The sequence below is a fragment of the Polyergus mexicanus genome, unplaced genomic scaffold (assembly GCF_030449975.1).
Source record: "Polyergus mexicanus isolate NDT 795.1 unplaced genomic scaffold, iyPolMexi1.0 SCAF_4, whole genome shotgun sequence".
Lineage (NCBI taxonomy): Eukaryota > Metazoa > Arthropoda > Insecta > Hymenoptera > Formicidae > Polyergus > Polyergus mexicanus.
Genome location: NW_027223324.1, coordinates 6,937,556 through 6,944,794, shown reverse-complemented (window position 1 = coordinate 6,944,794; position 7,239 = coordinate 6,937,556). Strand labels below are relative to the sequence as shown.

Sequence of the window (7,239 nt, the reverse complement as noted above, 5' to 3'; positions counted from 1 at the left end):
GAGTGTTAGATAAATTTAGTGCGTTTAAGTTCGAAAATTACATGCAAAAAATTAAATCAAGAATTAGATCTTCGAGTCGGCCATTAGAACAATTAGTCAATCGTTGTAAAGAAGAAGATAATTTTAATATAACAAATGTAGAAAAGAATTATCCAATACCAAAAGTACGTATTATAAATGGCAAAAAGATAATAAAATCAGTTCAATGTAAAGGTTTCTATCTAAGTACAAGAACTGCTGATAATTGTTGTCTTTTGTTAGATGGTACAACGATTTCACTTACGACAATTTATTTTAAAAATAAACAGATTTACATTATTGGCAAAAAGTATTTAAATATTAAATCATTTTTTCGCATTCCATGCAACTCTTTAAATATCGGAATTAAAAAAATTAACGAGTCACAGTATGAGTTAATCACTATTCCATCGTCTGATATTAAATTAAAATGTGTAAAACTGCCTTTATGTGACGAAGAAACTGTGATCTTGCCTTTACTGCACCAACAAGATATATGTTTATGGCGAGTACTCATATTGATAGAATATATAATTGAAAACAATATTAAATTAATTAACAAGTTTTACTTTTTTACAGATTATTAATAATGGTAAAAAATTTCGCTGTCGTAACTTTTCCAAGCGATGGGAATAATGAAGAAGAGATCGTATCAGAAGTTCCATCTTTATGGCTTTCTTCCAATTTAACAGAATGCTGGTGGCCATCGGTAAAAAATATAAACATGTTTATTGTGAAACAAACTCCACCTGTTACTAATGATCCTAAATGAACACTTTATCCTATCAAATTTCATGGATATTATGGTAATTTATATTTTACTTCAGAATTTATGTAATTATTTTTTTAATATTTTTAAAAAATAATGTAATTTGTAAATTACGGTTTTGTCCTAATCAAGATTCATTAGATGAGGCTAGACAAAGAGCAACGAATTATTCTTCAAGCGATGAAAATAATACAAATCAAATAAAGAAGTCATGCACAAAACGGTGACTAAATACAGTTTATGATAATGAATCTGAATCTGATTCTGCTGACTCACGTTCAATTATACCAAATCCACCATCAATCCACAATGTCTCACAATCAGCCAAAAATATTCAATCAATCTCAAATATTTTGGATTCAACAATTATTAATAATATTGATATGGAAATTCTTGATGGAACTATAGTACCTCACAAAAGTAATTTTTATTTTAATTCTTTTATTCCATTTTTATTATCTCTATAATAAAACGGTTTTTTTTAAATTATAGTTATTGTTTATTATGAGTAATCTAATACTTTTTTAATATTTCTAGATATGCAGGATGTATATACGTTAATGTCAGAAATGTCAGATAAAATGGAAGGTTTTGTATTAACTTTTTATCTTATAATCTTATTAATATCTCTTTATGGCATTGTTTACTCAATATTATTAATTTTTTAGATAATTTTGAAAAAATATGTACAGCTATAACTACAATTTCATTAGACATACAAACTATAGATACTCGTTTAAAAAACATAGAAACACAACATAACCAACATAAGTCTAAAGACTCTGCCAGGGATACATCAAATATACAAAAATCTTTTCCGTTTAAGAGTATAAATGAAATAATAGCTTTTGAAAAGAATTTATCAGAAAATGCAGATGAGTACAACAAATTTGTAAGTTTAATTAAGTTATTTAAATGCAAATTTTATTTAAATAGAATAATGTAAATTATATTATTGGTATGTTTTATTTCTAAAGATGCTGTATATATCTCGCATAGGCGGAGGGTCCGCTAAAGAAAATTTAATTCGTATATATCGAACTTTATTTTCTAATGAAGTTGCCAAGGTATCATCCTGTCGTAACCCGACCAATTTCTTAATATATTAAAGAATAAAACAATAAAGTTAAACAGAAAAGTGTAAGAAAGAGCTGAGTAAAGCAAAGCATTAAAATTAGAAAAGAGATCAAGGAAAGATAATTAAGAAAGAGCAAAGTAATAAAAGGATATTAATAAAATGAAAGTAAGATACGTGACTAAAGAGAAGGAAGTCACGGTCAAGTTCTCGGAAGCTGAGTAAGCAGCTGACGAGACAGACTGACAAGCGGAGCACGAGACATGCTCCGGTCAGGGACACCACACTCCTCCCCAATCAACGACCTAATTAATTAAGAGATATAATAAGCGCGAGATGCACCTCGCGAGCGGAAGAAAAAGAGACGACTCGCGAGAGACGACTCGCAGACTACTCGCTCGTTCAATATTATCGAAGTACCGTACGTATCGCGCCCGACTATTATAATCGCGAATAAGTGAAAGTGTATTAAATCTTGCAAAATATACTAAATTATACCTAACGTCCGGGAGTGTCTTATTTCGAGCGTGGATCATAATCCTTTGGGCGTACAAATCCCAAAAGACCTCTTCCTTAGCGGCTAGAGGCACAACATTAATTGGTGGCAGCGGGTGGGATACGCCAGCTCTAACAAGATCAACACCGGTAAAGGTCCATAACCACGAAGCAGAAAATTCCGTGGAATCGACAGAACGAGAGACAGCAAGGATAACTCCGTCAGACAGTCGACACCTACAACCGAGGGAAAAGAAAGTCTAGCAGGAACTTCGAGACACCCGGTATATCGAGGCGACAACGAGAAGCGCAACCTGAGAAGGCGCACCGACCTATCTCAACGGCACGCGACGATCACCGCCCGACGGCCGACATCGAACGAGAGAATGCTGCTCATCGTATTATTGTAAGTCGAGAAATCAAAATTTGTAAACGCGTGAATGTCGGAAAACCGAAACGCACCACAGAAAAGCGTAGCGAATAAATCGTGGCTATTTAGCGAACCAGCGAATAGAGCCATTAGAAATAGCGCAGTAAACCCTATAAGAGTAGGGAGTGGTGCACTTGGACACAGTATAATTGGACACGGTGCAAATGGACACGTTACAAATGGACACGAGATTTTGCACACGGTTCAATTGGACACAGTGCATTTGGACACAGTAATTTTGGATACAGTAGCTTTTGGACACATAAGAAAATACGCATCGTTTACTTGGACATCGCTCACTTGGACACTGTTCATTTGGACACCGTTCGTTTGGACACAGAAAGATGCGCACCGTTCATTTGGACACCGTTCGTTTGGACACCGTTATTTGCCCACCGTTCGTTTGGACACTGTTAATTTGCCCATCGTTCGTTTGGACACCGTTCATTTGCCCACTGTTCGTTTGGACACCGTTCATTTGCCCACCGTTCGTTTGGACACCGTTCATTTGCCCACCGTTCGTTTGGACACCGTTCGTTTGGACACCAAAATTTGATTTAAGTTATACGACGTAATCTACACCAAATTTTTGTTTTAAATAAGAAATAGGTTTGGGTTAGGTTATATCTTCCGGAAGTGGAGCCCCCCCGCAGGGGGGGCGGAACCCACTGTATCCATGCATGACATCCAAATATGCGAAAGGCTAAACAAAGTGCTAAAAGCAATGTAAAATTAATGACATCAGTATCAGAGATATATAAGTATGAATATATTTTATTTTGACAGATATTATAACCTTCAAATGTATCTCCTTTTCACGATTTCATATTTTACATAGATTTACCAGTATAAAGTGTTATAAGAATACTGATTATATTTTCCCAAAATGATTTTTATTTCTCTCCATCTGTTACATATTCAATCAAACAGTGCGCATGTTTCTGTGTACAAATGAACGGTGTCCAAACGAACGGTGGGCAAATGAACGGTGTCCAAACGAACGGTGGGCAAATGAACGGTGTCCAAACGAACAGTGGGCAAATGAACGGTGTCCAAACGAACGGTGGGCAAATGAACGGTGTCCAAACGAACGGTGAGCAAATAACGGTGTCCAAACGAACGGTGTCCAAATGAACGGTGCGCATCTTTCTGTGTCCAAACGAACGGTGTCCAAATGAACAGTGTCCAATTGAGTGGTGTCCAAGTAAACGATGCGTTTTTTCTTATGTGTCCAAAAGCTACTGTATCCAAAATTACTGTGTCCAAATGCACTGTGTCCAATTGAACCGTGTGCACAATCTCGTGTCCATTTGTAACGTGTCCATTTGCACCGTGTCCAATTGTACTGTGTCCAAGTGAAGGCCACTCATAAGAGTAGCAGTAGAAGCACTCCGGGATATACGCGATAACGTACGAAGAAATCTAAGCGCATTAAATTCAAGCGAGAATTTGTCCGAACCAGAACTCGGAGCAAACGTTGTAATCGAACGCAAATTTCCATTTGGCGAATTAGATAACAGTTTAATAGCGAACAATATAGAACTAGATGTTGAGGTCGAATCATCAATAAGCGCGTCTAGTAGACTAACACACCGCCGCGAATTCTCACTAACGTCATACGATTCAAGTATCTTTGACCCCGACGAAATCTATCGCATTCGAGACATGTATAACTCAAACGCTTCCGCATCGCAACCCATCACATCAGAAGATATCGATGAGGGAATTAGGCGATTACAAGAAGAAGCAATCAGAAACGCGACACAATCAAACGCGCAAGCTCAGCACAAACCGCAGAAAAAAACGGACGAAGCAGCCGACGACTTTAGGGAAATATTGCGGGAAATGAGAGAGGAAATTAGACGAGAAATTAGAAGTATGCTGTGACGTTGCCGTCTCGCGCGCGTCCGCCGAGTCCCTCTCCGATCGAAAAGCGCGGACTAAAGGGCCGCGTCAGTCGAACCATTGCGAGAACCGTACCGTTACCTCCAGAGAGGCGTCATTAATTGAGATTTCGAGCTTAAGATTAATTTCGTTTATGATTTTCTTTCGTATGAATAATTCATTTGGGACCTTCGTCGGCGAAGGAGTGGAGAGTCGCTGAAGCGTCACGGAAATTACGATCGCCAATCAAGGAAGATCTTAGAGAGGCAAGGAGCCAGCAATTTGGAAATCCAAATTACCTAACGGCCAAGCTGGCTACGTCACGACGGGATCAGGACCCGCACACGTGATGCGCGACGCACGGGACAGCGAGAAAATCCTCGCGCAAGGACTCAGGCCCGTGCGGATCCGGTCCCCGCGGAGGGACTACAATCCTGCACCTGATGGCGTGACGCGGCCCTGGAAGAGACGGAAAGAAAGGTGGCAGCGATGTTTCCGGCCAGGCCGTTCGCCTTAGACCCCGCGACGGCCCCGCGGAACGGGCCCCAGCGAATTATTGTTCGTAATACCGGGGGCGCGCGCACCCCCGTTACGACCGTGAGCGCGCCGCCCGCCGGCTACCACGCATGATAACGCGTGATTGGTCGCGATAATACGCACCCCGGGTGCGCAGCCCCGGCTGGCCGACAAGTATCGATTCTGGATCGCGACGATCCAGGCAGAGACTGGGTGAGCTCGCGTGCGAGTAGCGGCGTAGTCGAGAGGATCCCGGCGATCGACGGCGGAGAAGTGTGAGCGCGAGAGGACTTCGTCGACCCCTGACCGTCACGACGGGAGGAGAAATACCGGTGAGGTTGCCCTCCGCCATATTCGCCACTCGCGATTGCGCCCGGAATCGTCTCGTTCTGTCGTCGTCGCCGTGAATTCGTACTTTGGTGTACGGGCTAAGCCCGATTCTTTAGTGTAGATTTTCGCGTCACGGCCACGTCGTCAAGCGATTCGGGCCCCGGAGCCTCGAAAGTATCGGTTTCCGCGGATCGAGACATTACTTCGCGTTTTTAATAAACCGTGTGTCGTCTCTCTGGAGATTCGGATTCCATAGATTATATTTGCGTTGGGTCTCGCACGTCTAGCGTTTAAGTCTCGTTCGTACTGTATGTCGGTCGTCTGAGTGTGAGTGTGTTTCGCGTCAATTTGTTATATTCTTTTTGTCTCTCGTTTGTGAATCTTCGCGTCGAAACTGTGCGTACACGCCCGATGCACCTTTCTTTCGCGAATATTATACGGGTTACGTGAGAGTGTGAATTGCGTAAATTCGACGTACCATATCGGCTGTAAAGCACCGCGTCTCGAAATTGTGAGCGCGTTTTGGTGAGGCTTTCCTCGCGATTCTTGCCTGAATTGCGTGCGTGTGTGTGCCGAGCATTCGATTCTGCGTAATATGTCCGTCCGAAATCGAAGCCTGTCTGCGTTGTATTAAGTGCCTGTTAATCTTAAGTTGCGTCGTAATAATTCCGCGGTAATAGCGGGCGATAATATCGCCGTTGGCGAGGCAATATCGAGAATTGATGCGGTCTTGCACCCGAATTATAGAAGAACGTAATATTCAATTTCTTCGCAGTGCGAGGCGTAATTCAAGCCGAGCGAACATTCCGGCTGATCTAACGGGTCGGTCTCGGCGTACGCATTACGGGGTTTCGCGCCCCGCGTCTAACACCCAGTCTCGCAGCCGCGTTTCTTTTACTGCAGCCGTATATCCGCGCGGTTTATCATTACTATTCTCGAGAAGCTGCGGCCCCCGCTATTATAATAAATCTGTTAACCTATTTGTTTAATTGGCGAGTTTCTTTTCAGTTGTGTTTGTCGTTTCCGTAATTGTCGCCTCTTGCATAAATTATCGCGTTCGATCAACACTCGCCCTGCCCCTCTACCGTTAGGCGAGCTAGTCAGCCCGTGGCGAATTCCGACAAATTTCTTTCGCGTTTCTTTCGCGTTTATTTCGCTTGTTTCGTGAATTGATACGTGAAAGATCGTATCTGGCGCCCAAGTTCGATTCTCGCGATTATCTCTCGGATCTCGTCACGGTACGCGCGGAACTCCTAACATCCCGTTCCCACCTGGCGCGTGGATCCTTTTCTCCGTTTTCCCGTTTTTGTCAACGACCAGTCCGCCTCTCCCAGTCGGCGAATTAGCTCCTGTTCGTCGGCGCAATTTACACCCGCGCGACGGAGAGAACGAGTCGGCGGCCGCGTTTATCGCTCAGCCGCGAGACGGTAGGAAAAGGCGTCGCAATGCATGCCGAGATATACGATTTGAAAATTAGAGGACCGCAACCCCGACAAAACAACGGGCATAGAACTCCGCCGGGAGAAAGAACCGAGACCGTATACGAGTTCACACCCGAGGATGTACGACATCAAAGAGGACGCGGATTTTTACCATTAAAAGAGGCTCGTGGAATGATTCCGGAATTCGACGGATCACCTAATAAACTACAAGAATTTTTGAGCGCGACCACATATGCAGTAGAACACATCGACCCGTTAGATGAAGTAACACTATTAGGAG

General features: G+C 42.4%; 1 long non-coding RNA gene across 1 annotated transcript; it reads left to right on the top strand.

Moving 5' to 3' along the window:
* The first annotated feature begins 484 nt into the window (after positions 1 to 484).
* Positions 485 to 1,012, top strand: LOC138932143 (uncharacterized). Its single transcript, XR_011446748.1, has 3 exons — positions 485 to 523; positions 598 to 727; positions 929 to 1,012. It is a non-coding gene; the product is annotated as an uncharacterized lncRNA (long non-coding RNA).
* Positions 1,013 to 7,239: the final 6,227 nt, after the last annotated feature.